The following is an 11,181-nucleotide window of genomic DNA, read 5'->3' on the forward strand; positions in this document are numbered from 1 at the left end:
CTTTTCTGTGAAAATGCGCGATGTGCTTGCATTACCATTCGTTCACATCTGCGTGTTTCCAAATGCACAGCAAGTGGCAAGAAAACGCATGCTTTGCCATGTGTTTTCGAAACGTGTAGTAATGTGCGTCATGCTTGTGTTACCATATAGATTTCTAGAGGTTTCCTGCATTATAGTCATCAGCCATCAGAAGGAGCAGTGCGGTGTGACGGCGCCAGCTTGGATCGGACTGAGATATAAGGAAAGGAGCCTTGCAAGCATCTGGGCCTGTTGTGGTGAGCGGGCACTTGCCCAGATCAGTAGAGTGCACTGTTATTGTGTAATTTGGTTACAGACTGCTGGTGAGACCTGTAGTCCCACAGAAGTGATCTCACATATTCACAGGCTGCATGCAGTGGAACTTTGACATTTGTTTCTCTATGCTATAAAGTCCATGCAGAATTACACTCACTGCTAAGAAGGAAGTGTTATAAGGGCCTTATATTTGCAAGCACACAATTATCAGCACCTTCTTATTCTACAGTTTGTTCTCTACTTGTTTCCTCGTTTGGATTTACAAATACTGCAGTCTAATACCATTAAGCTAGCTTCTGAAGACAAGGAACTTTTATCACCATTTACTTTACATCTGGAACATTGCATTACCACCTAGGGGGAGCCCTTGAGTACAGGACAAAAATATATTGTATTGTGCTGTTGCATGTTCATAGCATTGTGCTGCAGTATTGGTATATGTGTGTGTGCTCGGAGGTTTCAGTGGGTAGGTGATCAATATAGTTGTTGATTAGTATAGAGTACTTGTCCCACTGTGCACCTGTTTGCATATGCTATGGTGATATTTGAATACAGTTTCACATCTACATTGATTGTTATTATTTCCATTGTTCATATTTGAGTTATCACTAAGTCCATTGTGTTAGACATATATTACAGTAAATTACTTAAGTGAATCAGAAGCTTTGTGTATGACTTTTATTGATAGCATTGCACTACAACATGGAACCCGAGGTGTCAGAGGTAAGAGAGGATCTGAGGAGTAGGGGTAGCCAGTGGGGTATAGAGTCAGCCCTTACGGGGGTACCACTACAAATAGTATTCATTTAGTTGACTAAAATGTTTTAGTCGACAAAATTAACACTGGGAGCAACATCCTGATCCAGGGAGGATCTGTGTTAAGGAGTAGCTTTTTTCTTGCAACTCTCCCATACAAGCCACATTTGTGGACAATTTGTGATATTGTTGTCACATGCACACAATGACCACTCTTTGTCATAAATTCCTGTGACTACTTCAGAGTTGCTGTAGGCCTCTTGATAGCCTCTCTGACCAGTTTCCTCCTGGCTCTTTCATCCAGTTTGGAGCGATGTCCTGATCCAGGGAGGATCTGTGTTGTACCAAATACCTTCCACTTCTTAATAATAGACTTCACTGTGCTATTAGGCATTGATAAAGTCTTTGACATTTTTTTGTTTTCATCTTCTGACTTGTACCTGTCCACAACTTTATTCCAGAGATCCCAGGGACACTCCCTTGCCCCCCATAGTTGATTGCTTCAGTTGCACTACCATTATACATTATACACACACTATACATTGCTCCAGTAAAGCTCTTTTCATGCTGAGCTGTGGCGGCCCGTCCATTAGGGGTACACAGGCACCACCCCCCCATCCATGTGTCCGCCCCCCTAATCTACAAGCGGAAGGAGGGGCATTGGTTTGCCCCCCCCCAAATTATTGAGCACCAGCCGCCACTAATCAAAATGATCACAGCTGATCACAGTTGAAAGTCAGATGGCTTTGTGTGCCATTGAGAAGGTTATTAGCTACACCTGATTGAATTTACAAGTCAGTTTTTACGAGGGAGTAATCTATTTTCCAACTCAGTAATTCTGTTTTTGATTCTTTTAAAATATTTTCTTACATGTTGGTGTTATATATTTTACTTGGACATTATAAGTACAGCTGTTGTAAATACAGCTGGATAAAACAAACACTCTGTCTTAATTTTGGGCTGCAAAGCAACAAACTGTCATTATTTTAAAGGGGCGATTCTTTTCTATACCCACTGTATAGTGCTGGATCGAACGTTTTATTTTAGTTGTTTTATTTAAAGTGGTTGTTACATACCCTGTGAAGTGACTTGCCTCAGGTGATACACAGAGATAAAAACAAATCCTCCTACATAAGTTGTGCCTGCTTATCTGCAGTCTTCTCTTTTATACATCCATTTGAAGTCCAGAATTTATAAAGATTATCTGAGCTTTTCAGAAAACAGGGGTCAGGAAACTGAAATTATACACTACAGAGCTCAGCGAAGAGTGCTTTGACAGCTGGTTGGTGGGAAGGGACACCCCCCCCCCCTTTCACACAGCACACAGGAACAGAGCTGAGGTTGTCAATCATAGGCTGTGTGCTGGTGCTCTCTCCCCTGTCACCTTTCTCTCTTGGTGTCAGGAAAACTTGTCAGAAGTGACTCATGCAGATAGCAGAGGAAAGAGGCAGCAAGCAGAAATGACACTTTCATTGCTCTTAATAGAGACAAACATTATAGAGGGATATGATTTGTTCATATTTCAAGTCTGAGATTTACAACCACTGTAACCAGTCCCTGTAGCACTGGCAGTTTCAGTTTTCAACTAATTATAAGTACAAGACAAGAGCCATTTTTCTCTGTGACAGTTTCCTGTACTGATCTAGGTAATAATGCAAACTTAAGCTTGGGCAGAGTAAAGTCTAAGCTGGTTCTTGGCACGCACACAGTAAAAACTGCTATTTACTGACATAAATAGTATATGAATTTATTATATCTTTACAGAGGCTGGAGAAGAGGGGAAGAGACACTGGTAACATTTGATGTAAATATTATCATTGGGGCCCATTCAGACTTGTCCATTATGTGATTATGTTAACATGTATTTTTTCACGTGTTGCGTTAAGGCAGCTAATATAAATGAATGGGCTGCCAAGGCACCAAAACAGACTTAAAATGGAATATGCACCATGTTTTCCTATACAGCAGCTCAGCAATGCACTTGCATCAAAGGCGTGTTGGTTTAATGTGCTGTGGTGCCATTGACCTTGAAATGCGTGTAACATTAAAAAGCATTATTTTTGTGTATGGCTTGTAATTAGAATATGTACAGTCTTATCTAACAGTCAACCAGCACTGACAACCTCTTTGGCCCAAATCACAGTCTCTTATGCCCCGTATACACGGTCGGACATTGATCGGACATTCCGACAACAAAATCCATGGATTTTTTCTGACGGATGTTGGCTCAAACTTGTCTTGCATACACACGGTCACACAAAGTTGTCGGAAAATCCGATCGTTCTAAACGCAGTGACGTAAAACACGTACGTCGGGACTATAAACGGGGCAGTAGCCAATAGCTTTCGTCTCTTAATTTATTCTGAGCATGCGTGGCACTTTGTCCATCGGATTTGTGTACACACGATTGGAATTTCCGACAACGGATTTTGTTGTCGGAAAATTTTATATCCTGCTCTCAAACTTTGTGTGTCGGAAAATCCGATGGAAAATGTGTGATGAAGCCCACACACGGTCAGAATTTCCGACAACAAGGTCCTATCACAAATTTTCCGTCGGAAAATCCGACCGTGTGTACAGGGCATAACTGTTTTTGTAGCCAGCTAACAGTCTTGTAAGTCTTAAATTGTTTTTGCATACAGTATACTGCATGTTTGAGAGCTGCACGAAGGCTTATAGCCCTTTCACACTGACAGTGCGGTAAAGTGACGCTAGTTTTAGCGGCGCTTTACCGTTGTTTCAGAGGCGATTTTCGGCCGCTAGCGGGGCACTTTTAATCCCCCGCTAGGGGCCGAATAAAGGGTTAAAAGCGCTCGCATATCGCCGTTGCCGTTGATTTCAATGGGCAGGGGCGCTTTAGGAGCGGTGTATACACCGCTCCTAAAGTGCACCAAAGATGCTGCTTGCAGGACTTTTTTTATTGTCCTGCCAGCGCAGCGCCCCAGTGTGAAAGCAATCGGGCTTTCACACTGGGACTGCATGGGAAGGCGTTTTTTAGGCACTTTACAGGCGCTATTTTTAGCGCTAAAGCTCCTGAAAAATGCCTACAGTGTGAAAGGGGTCTTAGTGGTTTTCACCCAAGATGCATCCAACTGTCAAACAAGATTTACTCATTTACTGTATCTAATGGAGTCATATGTGAAAAACAAGTAAATCCAGAGTGAAAGCTGGGTGAATCGTGTGTGAAAACTTTGATAAACAGACCATTTTAAATGTATTCCTTTCAGAGTTTTTTTTATGTTTTTAATGAAAGAAACAAGGAAAACAGGTGAATCCTGGGTGAAAGCTGGGCGAAACAATAATAAAAAGACCTTTTCAGGTTTAATCCCTATAGACTTTCATTTTTTTCACTAAAGAAACCAAGAAAACATGTAATTTGCATTTTTACCCTACTCCTCATCTTGTGTATAGGGACTGTGTTCCGCAACGGCTCTGCTTCTGTACTCTGTGCCAGCAGCTAATTTATGCAAGAAATGTGTGGATATGTTGTTTGCATATGAATGAGCTGGTGGTGCGATCTGCTTATGAATGGTCTGTATTGGAGGAATGGAGTAGTAGTAATCTCTTTTGCTGGGGAGAGAGGGCATCTGTACTTGTGGGGGGGTGGTGGTGGAGATCTGAACTGTGGTGGGTCTGTACTGAGAAGAGGCTCAAAGGGGGTATGTGCTGTGGGGGTGGTCTGTACTGAGAAGCAGCTGCAAAGGTGGTCTGTGGTGCAGGGGTATTAGGGCTGTGGAGGGAAATCTGTACTGGGTGGGGACTTGGAGCTTTGGGGGGATATCTGTACTGGAGGGATATGGGCTTGGGGGGGGGGGGGGGGGGGGGGAGTGTATTTTGTACTGGTAGGAAAGGGTAACTTTTCGTTATACTCTGTACACTGGACTGTGCGTACGTACTTCTGACCTCTGTACTGTATACAATAACCACTCCTGAACCCTGTAATCTGTACAATAACCACTTTTGACTCCTGCACTCTGTGCATTATGGACAACTGCATAAAGTGTCACACACTCCTAACCCCTGCACTCTGTGCGTTATGCACTCCTAATACCTGCCCTCTCTGCGATAACTTCTGACCCCTGTATTCTGTGCATTACGCAAATCTGAGCTCTGTGCGATACGCACTCCTGAGGCCTTCACTCTGCATTATGCACTCCTGAGCCTTGCACTAAAGACACTATGAAAGTTGTGTCACAGGAACTAATCCATAGACAAACAGCACTAGCAAAAACTAATATTAATTCACAATGAATAAAAAAACTGTAAGTGATATAATAATAAATAAATATTATAAATAATAAGTGCAAGTGAAGTCCAGTGATAATGAATTAGATGATCTCCTCATTTAGATATAAACGCGCTCTTTGTAGAAATGTCATACAATAGTGAACAAATGTTGATAGTGCTCCCAAGCAATTCATATAAAAAGGTGAAGGTTCCTACTCACCGAATGGAATTGACCCTCAATACCTTATGATAAGAGAGGTAAAATGCGCTGTGCGGTCTTCATGATCAGAGGTTGCAGGAACCGGCTGCCGTCACTACCTTGTGATCTGTAATCCCGGGGAACAGCCCAGAGGAAGCAGCCCTCGCTCTCCGACACTAAACGAGATCCAGACTGTGATACGGTCTCAATGATCTAAGGCACCTTTCACACGGATGGCTATTCTGCTGCAGTTAAAAGCATGTTTTTTTTTTCTGTGAAATTCAAGACACCAGGCACTGCGATCAGCTGCATTTGTACAGTGCGATTAGCTGCGGTTGCATTTAGCTGCGGTTTTCCAATTCCATAGCAACCCTACAAGGTACCGACTCATATTGAGCGGGGATCCGACTTGGATCCCCGCCAATACCAGGCACTGTGTTTGGTATAAATCTTGAGGGGGAACTCCACGCCAAATTTTAAATAAAAAACCGGCATGGGTTCCCCTCTAAGAGCATACCAGGCCCTTCGGTCTGGTATGGATTCCAAGGGGCATAAAACAAGTAAAAATTTGTGCTGAACTGAAAAAAGCAAGCGGCCAGCAAAGTTCGTAGATAACAAACAAATGTCACATGCATAAAAATTATTGCGGCGCTGAAAAGTTCAAAATAAAATTGAAGAGTGGGAGGAATCCAATCACCAAATATATTGTGCAGATGTAGAAAGAGTCACTTGTCACCACGTGGTAATGTAGTCTGCTTACCAGAAGGTGTTAAGGATTAGGCATGGATGATAAATTCTCAATAGCAAATCCAGCCCGCTGGAACCCCTCATCAGACCACAACATCCATGGGATTTCCTTCACATATAAACATCTCCCAATGGTCACTTCAGAATTAGGCATGTAGTCATCATATATCTGAGAAAAGAAAATGAAGGACCCATAGTGAATCCCGTAATGATAGATAAAAAAACTTTTATTGTAGTAACTTACAGTTGAAGCTTAAAACAGCATGCATCAATGATAGGAACAAACGGCTGCAGCAATCAGCGTACGGATGTCAGCCTGCCTGACATGTTTCATCATAACAGATGTCTTCAGAGGCAACCAAGGGGCACCCCCTACGCCGAAAAAAACAGCGTCCCCTAAAATCCATACCAGACCCTTATCCGAGCACGCAGCCTGGTCGGCCAGGAAAGGGGGTGGGGACGAGCAAGCACCCCCCCTCCTGAACCGTACCAGGCCACATGCCCTCAACATGGGGGGGTTGGTGCTCTGGGGCAAGGGGGGCGCCCACCCCAAAGCACCTTGTCCCCATGTTGATTAGGACAAGTGCCTCTTCCCGACAACCCTGGTCGTTGGTTGTCGGGGTCAGCGGGTAGGGCCGGTAGAAGGCAGGGGCGGAAGGGGCGGATGCCCTGGGCGGGACAATTTACTAGAGGAAGGGGGGCGCAGGTGAAGTGGCTGGACTGTACACACAGGCTAGAATACTACACAGCCAGTCAGAGCTGCGATGATGTCTGTGCCATGGGCTCCTGCACCCGGCACAAGCGAGGACGAGCCCTTCACTTCCTTGTCAGGTGGACCAATCTCCGCCCAACTGCCGTTGTTCTGACGAGAAAATCCCCCCCCCCATGGGATAGTGTCCGGCTGTCCGTCCTGTACTGCGCATCGCTGTTCTGACGAGAAAGGTTCGCTGCCCTGAACAGCCGTTCATCTTCGGAGACTTTCGGCGTCTCCTTTGTGCGCCTGCGCAGTACAGGGCGGACACTATACGATGGGGAACATTTCTCGTCAGGACACCGGAGCGAGTGTGATCTAGAGGAGGAGGAACCAAGCAATAGTAAGTAAGCCATCTGCAGATGAATTTAAAGTTTAAAGTTAACTTCTTTTTTGGGGGCGGTTAATATATTACCAATGATATTTTTTTAATATGCATGAAGGGTAGTTAATGTGTATTATCAATGCTGCATTAGTGACAAGTGGCAGTAATTTAACCCCTTCGGGCTGCATTAATGGCACCAGTGCCAGTGTTAATTAACCCCTGCATGCTGCAGCAGTTAATTAACACTGATGCCACTAATGCAACACAAAGGGGTTCATTAACTGCCACTTGTAACTAATGCAGCAGTGATAATACACATTAACTACCCTTCATGCTGCATATTACAAATACCATTGGTAATTAACCACTTGCCAACCCGTCGCAGTACATATACTGCGATGGGGTGGCAGCTACAAGCACCGCGACATACCCATCACTGCCTGTTTCAGCCTAGGGTCACACTGTAGTGAACACAGACATCACGTATGATTCGCACTCACACTGCCGATCACATGCGATGTCTGTGCAATGCGAGTTCAGCCATACAGTTGTATGGATTTGCACAAAAAAGATGCAGGGACTTTTTTTCTCCCGCACTAGAATCAGATCGCATGTTCGCGTGTTCTCACCCATGCGATCTGATTCCTGTCCGAATCCACAGTTCGTACTGCAATCTGCAAACCGATCTGGGGGTGTCATTAACATTCTATTGACACCTGCAGAGGGCAGCGTGAACTGCCTGCGGGAGAGATGCGATGTGGGAACCGGCGCTGAAATCGCACTGGTTCTCACATTGCTACAGTGTGAACCTAGGCTTAGGGTTTCGGGTGCATGAGCCTGCCCGCCTACTCCCCTGTGATTTGACACAGTGGGAGTATGTCAGCAGATCCCAACCAGTGATTCATGGCCGGGCCTATTGACTGGCTGTGTCCAATCACAGCCCAGAGCCCTTTGTTGACAATCAACACAGGGCTCTATATAAAGGGAATGTTCGCTTCCAAAGCAGGGAAAATAAACAAACCATGGTAAAAATCAGTACACACATTACACATTGTTGGGCACACAATTAACCCCTTGGATGCCCCTGGATATTAACCCCTTCTCAGCCGTTGTCATTAGTACAGTGTCGGTGCATATTATTAGCACTGATCAGTGTATAAAGCTACATTCAGGACCTAGGCATTCCAGAGCTTCTTTTGGGCAACAGGCATCCCGCAATTTTGTCGCAATTTGTTGAGGGACAATTGCCACAAAATCGCACCGTGATTGGGGTGCCATTGAAAGTAATGGGATCACAAGCGTGTCTGTGCGTCAATTTGGGAATTGCGGGTAGAATCACAGCAATTCCACCCGCAACCTGGAACGCCTAGGTGTGAACTGAGCCTAGTGTCACTGGGTCCCACTATAAATCGCTCCTTCTTTACAACCGGGGGGGGGGGCGCAGTTTGCCATCTTCGCTCTGGGCACCAGATGACCTTGTCCCAGCACTGTCTGCGGGCGGGGGGCTTATCGGAATCCGGGAGCCCCCTTTAATAAGGGGCCCCCAGATTCTGGCCCCCCCACCCTGTGTGAATGAGTATGGGGTACTTCGTACCCCTACCCATTCACCCGGGGAAAAAAAGTGTAAAAAAAACACACTACACAGGTTTTAAAAGTATATTAGGCAGCTCCGGGGGCCTTCTTCCGACTTCGGGGGTCTTCTTCCAACTTCGGGGCATGATGGGACTGTGATGTCATAAGGGGGCGGGGTCACCGGGTGACATCACCCGGTGGCCACGCCCCATGCCTATATAATTGGTTGCGGACCTCGCTCACGGCATTACGATGAGAGGGAGCGTCGTGTCAACATCTCTGGAAGAGAGGAGGGAAGAAGACATCTCAGAAGACCGGGTTCCTCCGCTAGCAAAAGAGCGGCAAAAGAGCAGAAGATAGCGAAGGAGCCCGGCAGAGGGAAGAAGGCACCGCAGAAGAACCAAAGAGCGTGGAGACAACACCGAAGATAGGGAGAAGAGGCTTGAGAGATCCCGAAGTCGGCAGAAGACCCCCGAAGTCGGAAGAAGACCCCCGAAGTCGGAAGAAGACCCCCCCCGGAGCTGTCTAATAAATTATTTCAAAAACCTGTGTAGTGTGTTTTATTATTGACACTTTTTCTCTAGGTGAATGGGTAGGGGTACCATGTACCCCATACTCATTCACATAGGGTGGGGGGCCCTCTTATTATAGGGGGCTCCTGGATACCGATAAGCCCCCCGCACGCAGACCCCGACAACCAACAGCCAGGGTTGTCGGGAAGAGGCAATCATCAACATGGGGACGAGGTGCTTTGGGGTGGGGGGGCCCGCAGGGCACCCCCCTTGCCCCAAAGCACCAACCCCCCATGTTGAGGGCATGCGGCCTGGTACGGTTCAGGAGGGGGGGGGCGCTTGCTCGTCCCACCCCCTTTCCTGACCGACCAGGCTGCATGCTCAGATAAGGGTCTGGTATGGATTTCGGGGGGACCCCACGCTGTTTTTTCGGCGTAGGGGGTGCCCCTTGGAATCTATACTAGACCGAAGGGCCTGGTATGCTCTTGGAGGGGTACCCATGCCGTTTTTTAATTTAAAATTTGGCGTGGAGTTCCCCCTCAAGATTCATACCAAACACAATGCCTGGCATTAGCGGGGATCCAAATTGGATCCCCGTGCTTGTCGCTCATTGGGAAAGGAAAAAACATTTTTCCTTTCCCGATGAGCGAGCCAGCTCAACGCTGCTATCCGCAGCTGACACAGTGCACTGCAATTACCTGCGGTTATGGGCGGATAGCTGCGCTAAATTGCTCCTGGACGCAGTTAATTCTGTTTTTTCTATCCGCACAAAACCGCATGTAATCAAAATGCAGCTAAACGCAGTGTGTGAATGGGGCCATAGGAAAGCATTGTGTGCATTTAGCTGCAGTAGAAAACGCAGCTAAAAGCACAATTCTATCCATCCGTGTGAAAGGGGCCTAAGGCTCCACACATGAGCTTTGACCAACAGCTCCCTGCTGCTATCCGTACTCCAAAGGGACAACCAAGTGATATTCAAAAAGAAAAATGGGCTCCTCATACCGTAAACCAGTAGACTCTTTAATAAAACTTATTTTAAAAATACAGTTCTCAAGCAGGTTGGTATAAAGACAGCTTGCTGTAGACACTTGATGCATCACATAAAGTTCTCACAGACTCTCCAATAAATCAGCTGTGCTTGTTGCATACCATCTAAAGCTTGATCCAGCACATCATGCGTCCTAGCTTGGCATGTTTCGTCATCACAAATGACGTAATCAGAAGACTATGTTGTACATTTCATACTCCTGACCAATGCACTCTGTATGCAGGGCTTTATATGACATATTCCTGACTACTGCACTCTAAGTACATTACTCCTGAAGTTCATCTTTAAGATAAGTTGTGAGCAAAAAAAGCATACAGTATGTTATGGAACCATTTTATTTTTCTTTAATTTGCGCTAAGGTTTTACGTGTCTGTTAGATTCTCACTTGTGGCATCAAAGCATTTTTTGTAATATTTGAGGGGATCCATATAGCAATGTTATATCTCCCTGGGAGACTAGGAGAGGGTTAACACCGCTGTCAGTTTTTTGCTATCTATGTTTTATTAGGGAGATTTTCCTTCACTTGTGTCTGTACAAATGTTTCCATTGGAAGATTTCCCCTACTTTTCTATTCCAGTGGCAATTCAAAATTTTCCCCTCACTTTCATACCTGAGTGGCGTTGGTGATCTGGACAGTCCCATTTTTTTACGACCAATTCAATCGCGTCCGCCTATCTGTTTTTCAGGCAGGCCCGATCGGATATTGGCTGCTGCCCCGTTTATAGTCCCGACGTACGTGTTTTACGTCAC

Source organism: Aquarana catesbeiana, linkage group LG03, assembly GCF_042186555.1.
Source record: "Aquarana catesbeiana isolate 2022-GZ linkage group LG03, ASM4218655v1, whole genome shotgun sequence".
Taxonomy (NCBI): Eukaryota; Metazoa; Chordata; class Amphibia; order Anura; family Ranidae; genus Aquarana; species Aquarana catesbeiana.